The sequence below is a fragment of the Lepidothrix coronata genome, unplaced genomic scaffold (assembly GCF_001604755.1).
Source record: "Lepidothrix coronata isolate B3197 unplaced genomic scaffold, Lepidothrix_coronata-1.0 Scaffold12, whole genome shotgun sequence".
NCBI lineage: Eukaryota > Metazoa > Chordata > Aves > Passeriformes > Pipridae > Lepidothrix > Lepidothrix coronata.
This window is the reverse complement of record NW_016690192.1, coordinates 5,266,986-5,284,940: the sequence shown is the minus strand read 5'-3', so window position 1 is coordinate 5,284,940 and position 17,955 is coordinate 5,266,986. Positions and strand designations below refer to the sequence as shown.

The 17,955-nt window shown below is 39.4% G+C and overlaps 2 long non-coding RNA genes across 4 annotated transcripts in view; one reads left to right on the top strand and one right to left on the bottom strand.

Annotated features, from left to right (window-relative positions):
* LOC108492748 overlaps positions 1-17,955 on the bottom strand; it is a 139,359-nt gene that overhangs the window by 74,988 nt on the left and 46,416 nt on the right. For 2 of the 3 annotated variants that reach the window (XR_001873212.1, XR_001873210.1), the window contains exon 4: positions 3,857-4,143. The exons of the other annotated variant lie outside the window; for it this stretch is intronic. This is a non-coding gene — a long non-coding RNA (uncharacterized LOC108492748). Of the gene's footprint in view, positions 1-3,856; positions 4,144-17,955 lie in introns of those variants that run through there. 3 annotated transcript variants of the gene reach the window in all.
* On the top strand, positions 1,518-9,968 carry LOC108492749. Its single transcript, XR_001873213.1, has 2 exons — positions 1,518-1,734; positions 7,848-9,968. It is a non-coding gene; the product is annotated as an uncharacterized LOC108492749 (long non-coding RNA).

Here is a 17,955-nt window from a genome sequence, read left to right as displayed (position 1 = left end):
TTATGGAATCTAAAGAAAACAAAGGCATTTACACTGAACTATGGATAATAAAAGTAGAAAATCAATTATTCTGGAAAATGACTGAAAGCTCTGCTTTGACTGTTGCATTCAATAAGAGCAGTTTGCCTGCTAACTCATACATGGAGTCATTGGAAATGGCTTCTTATTTATTAATGAGGCTTTTTATATTTCTTCAGATGTTTCACAAAGAGAACACTTTGGGGGTTTGAAACTGTTTGGACCGAGAGAACTCAAATTATGGGTACAAGTCGGTTCTCAGTCCCTCAGGTGAGTAAACCTGGAGTCGCTCTACTCCTCCCAGCGCAGCAACTCCAGGCCGACGGCAGCATAAACCTTGAGCAGAATTTGGCCCAATTTGGGATCTTTAGTTTTGTATTGTCATGGAGAATTTTCCTCCAGTATATACCTTTGCTGCACATGTATTTCAATAACCCCGTGCAAAGGAATTTTGCAGACAATCCCTTATTAAACATATTACAGTCACATCATACTGGCTTTGCTAGAGCAAATAATTTTAAAAAAATAATCAGCTTGAAATAAATGTTTATAAAAGTAGCACAGCTGCACATATTTGTTACAAATGCAAGACAGTACTGAAACTTTTCTATGACTAACCCTTTAGTGTCTCTATGACAGCAGCAAATTTAAATTTAAAGTGCCAATGATAACAAAATAATGATCATTTTTCCAACAAATTCATCTCATATCTTCAGACTGCTATAGCGGTTAAATTATTTACTATTATATCTATATTTAAAAATTAAATATAATTTATTTCTACGCAAATTTACAGCATTTGGGAGAAATTTTATGTTAAAATGTCACATTACAACATAGCCAAAATAATACTGTTTCTGCATTTACTTGATTAAAGCATAAAAAAGTAGATTAGGTGTAAGATTGCCTTAAACAGTGGTGACAAAAGCAATTATTGCTAAAATGTACAAATCCTGTGCGTTCTGCTGAAATGTTTGAAACATTTACAACTGTCTACAAGAAAGAAAAATAATGTTTTTCTTTTACTTTGACCTCTTGCTATTTTGGCAAGTAAGATAAAATATATTAGCCATTCCATCAGATGGCGGGAGAGAAAAACTAGCTGTGATGAGGAAAAACGAATTAAAGGAGCATTAATAAAGATTATCTATGAAAGAAAATAAGGTCAAAATTAGAACTCTGCATTTTAAAGCCACCTTTCAGAATTGCAAGCTGCTTTGCCCAATGCTAAAATCCATTCATTTTACTAATCATGCAATCAACCAATCTCCATTATCTCCAGGGCTGGCTATAAACATGCTATACACTGGGGTGAAAGAGGGAGAGTGTGAGGTTGAGAGACAGAGAGAGGGAAAGAAAGAAAGAAAGAGAGAGAGATTACTACACTCAGCCTTTTATAAAGCCGTTTCTTTCATTATAACAGGTCCTTTCATCCAAATGACACAGAACATTTAAATTTGGGCATAATACTCCAGTACAGTACACAGCTATAGCTTCAAATGGATTTAGAACCTGCTCCAGAAAGAAAACAAACTCCCTCGCTTGACACACAAATTGTTTACGATTCATTAAAAAGCAAAATTGCATATCCCAGTGCTGGCAGCTGAGTCCATATGGGTGCAAGGGGTATTCACTCATCTCTTTGTATGCTGGCAGTACCAAACCGAAGTTTAGCACTGTGCAGCTGAGATTTTGTGCAGCCAGACGATGCATGAGGTAATTTTCAAAGCTTTATTTGTCTTTAAAACATTAAAATCTGCTCTCTAGCTTACTTTTGATTAAAAGAATGTGGCAAATGGGATGAGGTTTGGGGGTAAGAAAAAATATATCTACTTTTTGTTGTGCGTTTTAGATTAGCAGTGTATGAAAGCCTGCTTATTACTCCATCAATAATTGAAACTTTGTATGAAAATTATTTGCAATTAACACATCTATTGTAAAGATCTTGAATTATTCATTTCAGCTAAAAATAACATCTCTTTCATCTAGCACAACTTCAACAAAAAGAGGCTATTTTAGTGATTTTTTTTTCTGTTAGAAAATAAATGGTGTGACGTTCAAGTTTAAGGAGAACTTTCTGCAATGTTTAATCTAAACAACAGCATGTGTGGTTATAAAACTGTTTATTTTTAGGCAAGTGCATTACTAAATGTTTCCAGGATTTTTGCATATTATATTCACAGTACTAAAACATCTGTGAAATAGATGTGACTGAAATGAAACTTCCTCGGACACTTTCTACAGAGGGATAATAACTGCCTAGTAACATTTGAGGATACTTATTAAATAATAAACACGGACATACCTCTTCATAAAAGCAGCCGATACACAATAAAAGAGGAGTGGTAATAAAATATACAAATGGCTTAGAATAAGGCAAAATCACAGCATGATATAAATCTTTGTGGCTAAAACAGGTACTTGAAAAACTTTGCTTTGAAAACGATAAGTAAAAATCAATAGCCTTATTTACAGGGGTTTAACAAGCTAAAAAAAAAAAGTCACATGAATAATCAACAGTTTATATGCATGCAAATACCCCTTCCCCCTCCAACTTCTCCTGGCAGAAAGTCTAATTGGAAAATCAGTACTATAAGTAAAGCGGTTACCCTTCCCTATTCCCATTAACCAAACACTGCATGTTACATTTCACTGGCAACCGCTGGCAAACCTCTAGGAGACGCTTAAAAAATTAAGAGTTTAGACAAAACAAAACGGAAAACCCCGAGCCCAAACACCTTTAAATACAAGCCACATGATATACACAATGGCCACCACCAAGCTGCAGAATAAAAACCTTCCGGATCTCACTTTTAAAAGTCTTTCAAGTCCTCTGAGGTCTTAAACTTTCCAAATGATACCAAAATTGGTCCGGGGCGGCGAGGGGGAGGGAAAGCCCCCGACTTGTTTCAGCGTATCATACAATGAAAGTGATCATGCCTTGTTTTGTAATTCCACTCGCCAGTTCTTTTTTAACTGATATCTATGTGAAATGAGCTGAGGTTCACGGTCCAGTTAGGAGCGGATAATACATTCATTGTCCTGGCAGCAAACTTTTCCTCTCACTGGAAGAATTCACGCTTGCCACAAGAATAATAATTACAGAAAACTAAAAATGCGCTGCTAACGAATTAATCCCTAACGGACAACACGCTAACGAGGGCAGTAATGATTTGAGGACTCTCTTCCTCGCAACAGGACTTGCATCTTCTGCTACAATGGGCTATTGTGCATCCTCCTAACTCACTATACCTCTTATAGATTCAAGATGTCAAAGGTTGTCTGGCCCGGCTGACCATGACATGCTAGTTAACTCGTTCTACGGAGCACGTTGGGACTTTATTGAAACTTTAATTGCGCCCAAAAGCAGCTAGAGCCAGACTATGTGGGATCTGTAACACATGGCTCCAGGTCAGCACAGCCCGGGAACCTGTTCTAACGCAAGCAAGCGGAGGGAAAAGTTAGATCGGGGTCTCGGCTGAAAGGCAGCACCTCGCAAACCGCGCTCCTCTCACACGTGATGATTTTACACCACGCCACGACTGCACCGTCCCAGGCTTTTACAGTGAGCGACTCGCTGGGTAACGGACTGAACTTTCCACCTCCCCTCTTTACAAAATATTGCATGGTAAAAAATGCACGCGCACACGGACGCTGGAAAGCAGCAGATAAAGTAAAACAAACTGAGCGCTAGGCAGCCGACTGAGACAAGTTACTCTGCACAACAAGGCTTTTTCAAACTACCTCTTTGCACACTTTTTTTTTTTTTTCCCTTAAGGAGAATTGAAAAAGCTTCCCTCTGGAAACTGTAGTGCACATTAACGATCTCCTGTTACACAGGGGAAAGCACACAAGTGGGGCAAGTGTGAGGCTGCTCTACTGAAGAGTGTGAAAAAAATCAAATGTTAATTTGATAAATGTGAGGTCTGGGACATTTTGTCAAAGAGGGAGGGAAAGTAGAAAAGGGAGAAAAAAAAAAGCAGCCCTGCTGCCAACTCACCATCCACCAAGTTCTGGCCGAGATGTCGTAGCAGAGCTGCCATTTGATGGAGCCGTCGGAGGTTTTCCCTGCCATTATGCTGTCAGCAAGCTTCATCTGATGCTAACTCACGGGAGATAAGACACCTAATTGAGAAAACATTTGCACTGGCATGTTGGGCAACATGTAGCCCGGTCCATACCATATGGAATCATGGGTAAAAAAAAAAAATCTCCTTGACAATGAACCAATCTCTCACAGACCCAGTGGCAAGGTGAAGTGGAGATGAAAAGTCATCTGCTCCTAGCACTGTCTTCTCCTCTCTCTCTCTCTCCCTCTCTCTCCCCCTCTCTCACTCACTCTTTTTTTTTTAAATAAGAACCCACTGCTCAACATCAAAGAGAGGCGGTCAAAATTAGGGCTTCATCACTCAGATGATTTTGGTCTGCAAGGTTTTTCTTTCCTTTCCTCTTTTTCTTTTTTAAGAAGAATAAAGAGATTTAATAGGACAAAGGCAGGTAGTGGACTGTGGAGGGAGATCGCCACAGGCTATTAGCCTAAAATTTCTGCTTGACAGATGGAACTGCTTAGAGACTATCATGCAATGTTTTGGGTGGGTTTTTTTTGTTTTTTTTAAAGACTTTCAGTCTGATTCACTATCTGTTTATCGCAGCTACTTTTCTCATGTACGTGACCGGGAGGGGGAAAAAAAGACTGAGAAAAAAAAGAAAAAGATACCGTCTTTCTTTCTTTATTTCATAATTGTGTGTATAATCATTTAAGCAGTGAAAGGCACAACAAAAGTATAAACTGCTCCAGTTAATTTCTCAACCCAGTGACAGATGCTTTCTGAAGGAATCAAATGCTCTTCCATTTTTTTGAGATGTTAAAGTTTTGGATCTTTGTTCCTTCTTGATTTTAGATATCAGATCATATTGTATAAATGAATGACTTTTCATATGAAGGTTCAAAGTGCCGTCTAAGAACTGAAGAATTCCCTTTTTATATATATTTTTTTTTTAATATAATTTTGCTACCATATTTTTTAAATCTGGTTTTTAATGTTACACTTTCTAATACTATCAGGTGACAACCACCAAACTCACAGAGGTTTGTTTTTTCCTCATGCAAAACTTCTCTGCAACACTCAAAATTTACATGAGGAATTGACAGACAACTTGGGAAAAGACAACTCCAAAACAAAACATTTTGAAAAGTTATGCAATTCTTCTAATATTAAAATCCATTTCCTGGATAGCAAAGTCAAAGATAATAATAGATTTTTCCCAATTTTCCACTTCTTCTGGAGCACTGTAAGCCCAACAGAAGCATTACTTTTATGACAGCTGACTATTAAGCAGGCAGTGAATGCTTTCCATTTAAATCACCCTGCTGTGTCACACGGAGTGACGGTTGCTGGGCTGTGACTACCACCCCTCACTGACAGGGCACTCCAGCCTATACAGTTGTGCCTTTCCTCAAGTGCTCGGAAAAATGAACTTCTGAACTGGCAAACGGACTCTCGCCAGGAATATTTCTTAGTGATGCAGAGCTATGGCTAATACAACTTGCTCACTCAGAAACAGCTACGCTCTGCAAATCTTTTTGTGATTTGGATGCAAGAGGAAAATGTATTAAAACCATCCACTTGATTTTAAACAATATCCTTTTCTGTTGGTATCAAAAAAGGGAGCTCGTGGGCATACAATTCTTCCTTGGATGTTTTGTGTACTAACTGTTGTTTAACTATTTGGCTACAGCAAAATGATCATTCTGGGCTGCACGGATTACAGAACTGCCATTCAGTGCAGGACAGGACTAACTTTCATTGAGCTTCAATAATACCTTCACATTTCCGTGATGTGCGAGATGATAAGCAAATGATTTAGGGTAGGTACAAACTGCTAATGTAACATGTAGGGACTAGGGGTTTGGGTTTGTTTTCCCCAGCCTTTCAATCTGTTTGGACTACATGAAAAATACATTAATGAATGATCTCTGCAACTACTCAGCATACCAGTTTGCACTTTAAGCTTCAGGTAGCAGGTATAATCTCACTGCAGTTTACAGGAAAGGGTCTGACTAGCATGGGAAGTGTTAAGTTTTATTTTGAGTCCAGGAAAAAAAAGATGGACACTGTGCCAGGAACTGTCTTTGCTCTGGCTAGGCAAAGCATTCGTCATCTTCTGTTACTGCAGGTTTGTTACCTGTCCTTTCAGTGCATCGCTGCTTATTGAAAAAAACTTCCCTCCAAATAATCCAACAAAATATAAAGCAAAATACTCAGTAGCAATCAGCCCTTGAATCAGTGTCAGATTCAATTTTATGCTGCTCTCCTGCTCCTACCTCTCAAACCCATCAACATACCCACCCGGCTTATTATTTATTTAGTATTTCATACCCAGTTGTGCTGCACATCATTCCAGACAAGTTCTGATAAATCTCTATTCTATATGGGCTTTCAGCACCTGGTGTAGTTATAGACCTCCTGACAAACTTTCTCTGCACTGCTCTATTAAACACTTCTTCCTATAACAATATGTGACTCTACCTCCCAATATTAATTATAAACACACCAACTAAATATTTCTTTACATCATACACTTTTCAGGTTATGAATGACAGAAGCATGAAACCATTTCCTTCCTGACAGTGGAGTGGTTATGTGCAAAGAAATGAGGAATGCTGTTGGTTAACAGCATTTTAAATTCAGAACAATTAGGTGCAGTTAACGTTGCCATTGTTCTTTCTGATGTTGGGGATGGTGGGTTCTTACCCGTAGAGCAATTACTCCTTTTATAAGCGGCTGTTGTTAATAGCATTAAAACAAGATTAAATACAACATGTTAAATATTGCAATTATTGTGGAAAATAAAATTATTTGGTGAGCATAATGGGGAGCAAATCAAGCATTTAACATGATCCAGGAAATGCTACTCCAAACAATTGCATTTGTTTTATGCAATTTTTCCCCTTTGATTGCTGACAGATGCCGTTTTGGAAACAAACATCTAAGTAGTTTTCCTTCAATCAGGAAAAAAACCACACACCAGAAAATGGCTACATGTTTTGAATTTAACTCTTGTCAATCAGCATTCTGCACAGCACTCCCTGTGAATAGTACTGGGACAAAACGATGCCTTCCAAAGACTAATAAGCCACAAAGATGTTTGCTTCTAAATCAGATCTGTTCTGAAGAAAGGAAAAGCCTTCGTGCATCATCGACATTTGTGCAGACACAGCTGCAGAATAAAAATGCTTGCAATACAGGAGTGATATTTCACATTGGAAATAAGTTAGGTGTGTATGGTTGGGGGCTACAGGAGAAGAGATTTGTTTTCTGACAGCTTCAGGCCTCAAGCAATGGATTGAAGTACTTGCCAGTTTCTTTCTGACTTCCTGCTGGAGAAGTGGCCAACTACCCAAAAATAATTGGCTTAATTGTTGAGCAGAGTTACCTGCAACAGTTCAAACAGTGCAAGTGGGCCCCTCTACCTCCCCTCAGCAGCACACTTGGATGAGGATACTGTGTATGGAACCAGGAACGAATGCTAAAAAAGGCTAATAAAGTATATTAATTCAGATGACTGTATCAAGCTGGCATTTTACAGTCTACTGGAAACCGAATGCATGAGAGCATTAGAAATGTTGGCATAGCGGGTGGTTTCTCCAAATGTTGGCTTCTGCTATTCACATTGGTAAAAGAAACGTGGTAGAACTGTGTGCAGCTCCCAGCACCAGACACATCTTTAGGATCTTAGTCCTCATTACTAGATTATCTATTAATTGCACAGCACCGATTGCTCATTAACCCTCTCTTTATCACCTTTGCCTCCCCCTTTTTCTCCAGTTGCAATTGCTCAGAACCTTTTCAGCCGATTGCACCAGTGTGATTTTAGATCTGTTCCTAATCTGGAAGGCATTTTCCTTGGGAAGCCTGAACTTAGATGAGCTACAAAGAGGATTTCCTTATCTCGAACAGTGACAATTAGTTCAAGTGCCACGTGAGAGCCGGCAGTTGATTTTTGGACAGCCTCTGAACTGATGCAAAGTTGCTGACAACGAGTGTGTTCTAGCTTTTGGAAATCCTATAATCCTGGCTTCAATCAAGAGGATCTGCTGTTGCTGAAGGCGTAAACAAGGAGAGAAGCAGCATGTGACCACGGCTGCTGCACCTTCAAGGACTCCCGAGCCAAAACGAGCGCAATGGTAAAGCTTCTACTGGTTGCTCAACGTTACACATATATTTCAGATGATTTTCCTGAACCCAGGGAAAATAGTTCTTTCCCCTCTGCAGGAAAAGTTGTTTTTGGACTCTGCATTTCCCCCTGTAGCTCTGTTGTGTGTGTTTCTCCCCACTCCCTTCTCACTCCTCTGATTTTCTTCCTACCATCTGTATTCCCCTTTTGCCTCATCTGAAACAAGCATCAAGATCTTGTTTCTGACAGAACGGTCTGTCAATATGGAAACACACTGACATCACAGACAGTGCTGTGACTTCATGTCTGAAAGAAACAGGAGGAACAGATGAAAGGAGTGAAGGAAAAGGAATGACACATACAAACATTTTTAAAAAATAAGTAAAAATTCTTCTCTATCAATCCAAAATGTAAAGGAACATAAACCAGATTTATTTTTAAGTCTAAATATAACCCACTATTTCCTAATCTGTGACCATAACTCAGTACAAAATTTCAACATGCTCTTCACCTGAGAGAGGTCCCTGTCCCCCAGGAGCACGTGCTTGGCTGGCTCAAGGCCCACGTGATAGGCAACATGACCTCGAGAAGGACTGAACAGGGACTAATCTGGAAAAAGCTAATATCAAGCATATATTGGAAGAAATCTTTAGAGATAAGAGAGGAATCCTGCCCTGGACTAATCTATACCATCTAAGTAAATGCCAATTCACAGAATTATAAATAAAAGCATTTATCAAAATTACAAACTCTGTTTGGATGCAGCTGGATTAAAGGTATCACTCCCCGCTGGGGTGGGGATACAGGATATACCCAGAAAACACTGAGCACACAGGGGTGGAATATCACCTTATTATTACTATTTTTTTTCTTCCTGGTATGAAATATTAACAAAAATATCTAACCAATATTTCTATTACTAGCAGGTTTTTTTGCATAAGAATTTAGGAGGAGTTAGAACCTCACATTTCCCTTACTATTTGAAATATGTATTTACTATTTGAAGTATATATTTGGGCTCCAACATTAGAGGGCATCCGGAAGATTTTGCTTTCCTGCCATCTCCAGAGCCACCACAAACCTCTAATAAGGAGATTCATAACTAGTAGGAAAGGAGCTCAAGAAAACTAAAAGGTTAATATATTCTAACTAGATGTTGGGTATAGAATGTCAGATCTGTCAAATTTCATTACAGTTTGCTGCTCAATGAAAAAGATTTGATTTCTTTTGCCACTGTCCTACTATGTTCAAGTCACACAGTGCCAGCAGCAACCAGCCAACGACCACAGGCTGGCACTGAGCGGGCCCGAGTGGGAAGCCAGCCGCAAGGACCATCTGTTTCCGATTTCTAGCGAAGCCAAGATGTGCAGTGAAGTGCATTCCATTCACCCAGCCAGCCTTCTCCCTGCTCAAGTTATTAGTGTTACAAGTGAAATTATCTTTTCCAAACAGCGGGGGAGCTATAATCCTTATGGAACAAGGCTTTAAAAAAAGGGAAAAAAAGAGAAGGGGGAAAAAAAAAGAAAAAAGGACAGGAAAAAGGTCCCCCAACACTCCCCCCCTTCAAACATCTTTTGTCAAAGTTGTCGATGACACTGTTTGTAAATTCAATTGCCATGTTCACGGGTTTTATAATTTTAAAGGATGTTCTATTAAGAACTATATTCTCTAAGGGAAGAATGTGTACATCGGTTCATGGGTTCTAATGTAATAAACCATTCAAATATATTTAGAGGGTTATTTATGAATAAAGTTAAAAATGACAAGATGAATGCTCATTTAAGTCTCTCTAACATGAAGTGCCTTCAAAAACATCATAGGTTTAGAAGTATAATTTAAAGTGCGAATGCATAAACAGTGCTAATTACATGCTACTTACATTGTTTCAATATGTAATGCATATGTTTAACCTCGCAGAGGAAGGATTGGTCTTGGCACAGCAATCGTGGGGATTTAAGGGTATGCTAAACTGATAACTGTAGAATGAGCTCTGACACAGGATATTGGTCTCCTACTGTTACCTAAATGCCAGGTGAAACCAAAGGATTTATAGGAGGGCGGGTGGAAAGGGGAAAAAAAAAGACAACACAATGAAGTGAAACTGAGAAGTTTATTTTCAAAGGGGGAAACATTTATCCTTTGACACCATTCCATTCTGGTGACTTTATTTCTAATATACCATGAGATTAATGATGTGGCTACTGTCACTGTGTCTGATGAACACTGGCAGAGCTGTGGAACAGTTGCTCCCTCTACTATTATTGGACATATTTGTAAATTGGCATATATAAGATGAACTCGTTCTGTATGCCAGCCAATTGGAGTGTCTTATTCAGGAGGACACAATTTTTGTTTTCCTATTGAATTCTACATCGTTTTGAGTTGTTTAATATTGGCTGATATAAAAACTTGTTTAAATTGACAATTTTTGACAGTTTTCATGTCATATAATAATCTCAGTATGACTCTTATGCAAATCAATTGCAGATAATTAGGGAAGTAAATTATCATCATGAAACAGATTTCTGACATACCAGAGGTGAGTCAATATTTAAGTCTTTGCTTAGGGAGGACACAATTGCTGAACATCACCATAATGAGTCACTGTCCCAAGCCCAAATAATTTATTTTTTCAAAAGTAATGCTATCATAAAAGAAAATCCAGAATAGGTAGAATCACAGAATCATAGATTATTAAGGATTGGTAGGGACTTTAAAGATTCTGTTCCTAAACTCACTACCATGAGCAGGGACACCTACCACCAGACCAGGTTGCTCAAGACCTTTTCCAGCCTGGTCTTGAATGTTGCCAGAGTTGGGGCATCCACAGCCTCCCTGGGCAACCTGTGCCAGTATGTCACCACCCTCAAAGTAAAGTATTTCTTCCTAATACCTAACCTAAATTTCCTCTCTTTCAATTCATACCCATTACTCCTTGCCCTATCGCTACAGGTCAGTTCCTACAGGTAGGAAGAGAGAGGTCAGGAAGGAAGAGGTGTGCAGAAGAATTCAAAGACCACAAGTGGGAACTGGGTGATTGCTCCAGACAGTTTCTGTGTTTGAGGTCTCCAGGGAATGGGAAGAGAGAGAATCCAGCAGGTGAAAATCCAGAAGCCCTACAGAGTTCTGTCATTAGTTCCATCAGACACAGGCTGCTGAGTACTGGTGTTTACTGAGTACATGACCCAGGTAGACTATTTGTACAGGCATAGGCAAGTCTCACATCCCCATTTGAGCTTGTAGGTAACACCACTAGACTCAAAACTATTTTTGGATTCAAAGACTGCAGTCTTACACGGAGTGGGAAATTAATTTGTCAATCTATCCTTTAATATTTTTACTTATTTGTCCAGTTCCTGATAAGGATTTGCTGCAAGTGGTTCATAGTGGAAAAAAATTTTACTATTTTTTTACTATGAATCAGGAGGGACAGACAAGTCTCCAAGTCTCCCTGGAAATGGCTTTCTTGCATAGGACCTACCGAGTCCAGCAGTGCTGGTGGACTTTCAGGCAGTAGTGCTAAATCAGTGCCTTTTATCATCTACAGCTACATAAGAGACTGTGACTGCTCCTTCCTAATGAGAGACTTCTGGAACGCTCCCTGCTCAGGGCTATTCTTGAGGAATAAGGAATCCAAGACACATGTGGCAGTGACCATCATATTAATCTCAGAGACCAAATCCCTCAAAGCAAAGGAAATATGAACAATTAAAACAATAAATACACTGAATCATAGGAATTTCCAGTGCCCTCAGTACTAACTCCAGTTCCACACATTAATTTGTAATTCTTGAGCCATGAATAAGTAAATCCTCTTTTGTTTAGAGAACAAGATTAAAATGCTACTAATATTAAAACCACTCCTGTTTGCTGGCTTGTATTTGTATTTAAATACCTGCCTATTTCTTTGCTTCACCTCTTGAGTGTCAAACTTATCCTCCTGCTAATGCAGCTGACTGGTGCCCAGCAGGCTGAGCACCTCAGCTAAATACCTGGAGAAGTGCTTTGGCAGGGCTGAGCTGCTGTAAGCAAATTTTACAAGCAAGTCAGGCATAAGCCATTGAAATAACTCTGGATTGTTTAATATTTAACATCAAGATAACACTTTTGTGACTATAAAGACATAGTTACACTCTTGTGTACTCTATGGCACTGGACATCACCCCATGGAAGAGAAATCTCTAAATGTAGTTTATTCAAAACACATCACTCTAAACATCCTTTTTTTTTTCCTTTTTTTTCCCTCCAGTTAACTGATCATACAGAGAAAGGAACTATGGAGATGAAGTCTGTAGCACTTGTCTCTTTTTCTGTGGCTCATTTTATTTTTCAAAACAGGTTTTAAAAATCTGTAGGAGTCTCAGCTGATTAAAAAAAAACAACCCACCAGGAAGGGCAGAAAAGTTTCAGCTAATCAGGTTGAAAATTTGTCATGAATTTAGAATTTATGAAAATCAATTACTTCAAGTTTTTGAAAATCAAAGAGGAGGTTATGTAGAAGTTCTTTGATATTTTTTCTTGTACCCACTGGACATTTCCATTAAAATAAGACAATATTACAAATGTAGTTATTTATTGCCTCAATTCCGTAGACCTGACATGTTCCTCATGTTAAAGGATTTGCTTTTGCAAAGGATAACTCTGGCTGACAGATATGAAAGAACTGGTCAGCATTCTAGGAAATATAAGGATGTAGGGATTGCAGAGTGTACCTTCATGCACTGTCGTCTTCTCCTAACACAGGGATCCACCATCAAGAAGATGACACTATCTGCCTATTAGGACTCCTTTGCAGGGCTTACAACTCGTTTGGAGGGGGGTCAGGGCCAGGAATGTTCCTGGGAGTTTCTGGGAGTGGGTAAAACAGGAGGTGGCCCTTTTGCTGCCACATTACCTGTTCCTCACAAGATTTATTGCAGCTCTGTGCTGGCAGGAGTTTGCACAAACCCAGAAATCAGTCTGGGGGCTGTGCTTTTATCTTCATAGACATCACTTAACAAATAACTGTGGACTCGTCTCCATGCTCAGGATCAGATGTTCTCAGTTCTGAAAAGCTCAGGAATGATTTCAAAATGTACTCTGCAGCCTACTTGGTGGGAACAGCTGGAATGTGTGTCTGCATTACCAGCTCTGATATTGTGAGCACAAACACAAGCTGAGTCACAGTAGATGACAATGCTGCTGACAAAATGTTTTAAACTGCAAACTAAAACAACAATGGGATTATTTATGGACTGCAACTCTTACTTTAATGTCAATAAATGTATTGGATAAATTCCCCTTCATTAGCTGGAAACCTCAGAAGGAAACAGAAATATTCTGGTAAACCACAAGCTTGTTCTTAGCAAATAGATGGCTACATTTCCCCTGCCAAGGCATATCCAGACTGTTTCTTCACTGGGACAATAAATCTCTGGGAGTGAAAAACAAAGTCTATAAAAGCAAGACCTACAAAGTAAGGGTGTGAGACACATGGCCCTTAAGCCTCCAGAGGATGGCATTAGAAAGTATTGAGAGTAGCTTTTTTCCTTTTTCTTTTTATGAATGGAAAACATGTTTTCCAAGATCTACCATTCCACTCAAAACAAACGGTTGGAACGAGTCCCCGTCACTATGGGAGGTGTTTGCTCTCTTATCTCCTGGGCTGCAGACCGCCCAGACAGAGTGAGTTGGTTTGACTGCTGTGTGAAACAAAATAGAAAGAAAAAAAGAAGGAAAAACACTGAAATAGTGCATTAGACTTCCGTGATTTCTGAGATGCTGAAGGAGCAAGTCTTTCCTTGTAGTAACTGGTTCCATAGACGTACATCAGTCCATGTGATAAGCTGAATTCAGGGTGCTCTAGTCCTTCCCCATCCTACATCCTGGCACCTAACTGCTGCCAGAGGCTTCGTGGAGAGAAACAGCACCCAGAGATGCCACTGGCCCTCCCATTGTGGAAGAAACTCCATCAGATCAGCTCTGGTCAGCTTCCCATTCCTTGAGAGTGCTTTTCCAAGTCAGATGGAATGATGCACAGCACCTTGCCAAATAATACTGATGCTTTCTCATGTTTCTAGAGGGAATAGTTTCATGTCAGGATGGAAAATCCAGACATCGCTATCACAGATTGCTTTTTCTCTCTGTTCCTCAGCACTTATCTGTCTTTACTTTTCCTTCCTAAATCTGTGGTTCTATACCTTATCCTGCACCTAATGGCTCGTAAGCTCTTTCCAGGATGGAAAATGTGGTATTCTCTTATCTGTGCAGCATTGTATTTATTTATAGCATGACAGTAAATGACACTTCGAATTTACTTCTTAGTTTTTTTCTTGTTGTAAAGACAAGACACACAAACAATTGTGTCTGGGTTGAAGTACATTCTTAACCCCATTCAATTTATTTCACATGCTGAGTCCTCAGGAAGGGGGACCAATGACTAATAAATCAGGTGTTTCTTCCTTCAACTACTGGGATCAATAAGAAGCAGAAGAAATAAGTTCTCTTGTTTGCATGAGATAATGCAGACAAACAGCTCCATGTAGTGGGTTAGAGCATATTTCAAGTCCTAAACTTTGCACACAGGCTTAACTTATTGAGAATAATTTGTATTTCAGGAAGGCTAGAAAGCTATTGCTAAGAAGGAAACACGGGGCTAAGAATATGGGTTACCCCAGGAGGTAAAATAGAGAATCCAAGGCCTTCTCCATCAGCTTTCTGTTGAGCCTCTGGGTCAAAATCTATATAGCAACATTCCCATTTCAGAATTCCCAGACTTCTTGCAATATAACAACTATGAGCCTAATGCTCAGCTAAGTAGCTCTATATTTGCTGTCATATGTAAATGTGCAGGCACACATTCATGTTTTTCCACTAGTTTAGATAAACCTCATCCTGAGTCAGCCTTCTAAACCTCCAGTAGCTGAATATGTTCCAAATGAGGCAGAAAGACTAAGGAGCAAGAGAACTTGGTCTTTGCAGAAATGTAGAGAGTGCATATAATGCACATATATACCCTCAATCAGGAATGGATAGTATTTTGCCTAGAGAACCTCATTTTGTCTTTAAAATAAACACAGAATCAAGTTCCTTCTTGTAATTGCTTCACCTGAGAACACAGTGATCACCTTCCTAAAGGGAAACAACATTAACTACAGCTTGTTTGTGTTTGTGCTGGAAGGCCAGGGCTCCGGTGAATAATCCAAACCATTATTCCACAGTGGATTAACCCAGACAATACTTATCGAAAATGTCACACCACAAATATGAGCCAAGAATTTGTTACTGGGAAAGCTGCCTGGACCAATGTAAAATGAGAGAAAATGGGCAAGTATTATGTATCAAACAATGCAAAACACTCGCACAGTCTGTGAACATGCATCACTATAACTGCTTTTATATTAAACTAAACTAAGTACAAAGAAGTTAAGAAAACTAAATCCTGTCCCCCTTCAGTGTCTCCTCAGACTGCATTGTTCTGACCGCTTCACAGGACCACAGTGGGTCTGTACTCTCATATTTTCTACTCACATCTCTGCTGGTATCTCCCTGTCAGCAGTAGCATGTTTCCATCCTCCTTGGGGATGGGACATGTGGCAGGTCCCACCCTCTCCCCTCTGTACATCCTCTTGTCCTAATCTTTCTGCACTTCATTATTTCTCAGACCTGCAGTCATCAGTTTCTCCAGTCTAGAACACAATGCTCAGCAGTCTTAGCTGCACTCAGCAGCAATGCAAGGTTATCCCATAGGTATTCTCATCCATCCACATAGCCAAGCTTCTGCTCAGACCTCCCTTGCTCCCTGACTGTGGCCTCTTTGCATTCTCAATGTATTTCTGGTTTCTTTTTCCTCCCACTTCATTCTGTAACACCCTTTCCCTGCCCCACTGGAGTCCTCTGGTCATTTCCACACCCACCTCTGTGGCAATCTACAAGTCAAAAAATGCTTGATTCATCCCACTTACTTGGGACAATATAACACAAAGATATATAGAGACAAATAGAGAAAGCCAGATGTGTTCACCAACCTCTGTGCTTTTTGCCTTCTAACACCTCAGATCATTTGGAGCAGAGATCTTATTAACTCTATTTATACTGCCCCTAACACACAGGGGCCATGAATAGGGATTTGGTTTCTGGACAATTTCATATTAGAAAATAAATGTTATGCTAAATAAATCCCTACAGAAAAGATACTGGTAAAATCTGTCTTGATCTAGGATTTAATAACAAATGCACTCTTTGGTGCATAATAGGCAATTCATTTTGCTGTGCATTTACTCTATTTAAAACATAAAGCACTTAAGGATATTTGGAGTATGCAGGACTATTAGAAAATCAATTTCTATTCTGGTTTATAGCCCAACCACTTAAAGTCTTAACTTGCTACAATTCACTTTCTTACTTTCTGCTCGTTAAAGTGGATCAGCTACCTCCTGAACTCTGATCACATGCTTCTTAGAGCTAAACTATTTAATTATTGTCTACCACGTTCATTCTCTCTGCTTGCTTATTGCCTACATTTATGCCTTAACAGCATCAGTTCAGGCTGTTTGCACTTGCTCGAGAACCTGCTGCCTCTTTTCCCGAGGTTTGGAGGAGGGAGGCTTTGGTTTCACCGCAGGATCTCCCACTGAACTTTACAAATAAACAAACGGGAATAACTGGCAGGAAGTCCTGTCCCTTCGTGAGCAGGGTTCCGGCTCAGCAGAGGGCAAATCAGGCAGCATCATTTTCACCCCACACAAAGTGTCCATTCTTGACTCCTTGACCAAAGGAAGCAAAAGCAGAGGGATGAGGAGCACAGCACATCTGCAGGGCTGTATTTCACAGGAAGCAGTGCAGCTCCTCCACAGATAAGTTTCACTGAAGAACAAAGACAGATTTTGTTCATTGCTCTGAGAATGCTGCATTGAACCTGGACTGAGCTTTGCATTCCCTGAAAACAAGGCTTAGAGAGTGAAACCCAATTTCTCCCTCACCCTTGTTCAAATCAGCCCTATACTTACCATATGAAAAAAGCTTAAAAGACACTCACTCTTCTCCAACTAAGTTTACATGTTTTATGTATTGATTTTTGCAGGCTACACACAAGTAAATGCACCCAAGATAAATCTCAGAGCAGCAACAGCTAAACCAGTTACACAAAACTCAGTCTCCTGTGCTGAGCTGCCTTAACGCTTAAGAAACAAAATATTTATGACTAAGAACAAGACAAATGGTGCAATAATACATTAGCCGGCAGTATTGTCACTGATTACAAACATATTTTGAGTGTATATATTTCATGTACATCCTAACCTCAGAGGCTTTCTACCCACTACAATTGGTTTTCCAGCAGCTCCACATTTACCAGGAGATAATGAGGTGTGTTTTTGAATGATACAAGCAGCATTAGATGTAGTGGGAGCCAAAAACATGATCATATTAAAAGCAAATAGCAGAGCAGATTACCTCTTGCCCTCTCTTTTAGCTTGAGCAGCATATTCCAATAAGTGCAGAAGAGACACTGTCAAGTACTTCTTTATGGTTTCATTTTCTTTTTTTTAATCTCCATTGCTTGCAATGTCCTTGCCCTCTTTAAAAGCTGCAGAATAAAATTCCTTTTTCAGTCAATTTTATACTTTTTCCCTCAGCAAAAATGACTAGGAATAAAAAAAAAAAAAAAAAAGCTCAGAACTTCAGCACCTCTCCAAGAGAAGTAGAGATAAAGGTTAAAGATAAGAAGTTTTCATCAAAATCTAAAGGAACCACTAAGTTCAAAAGGAGGTCATCTGTCCT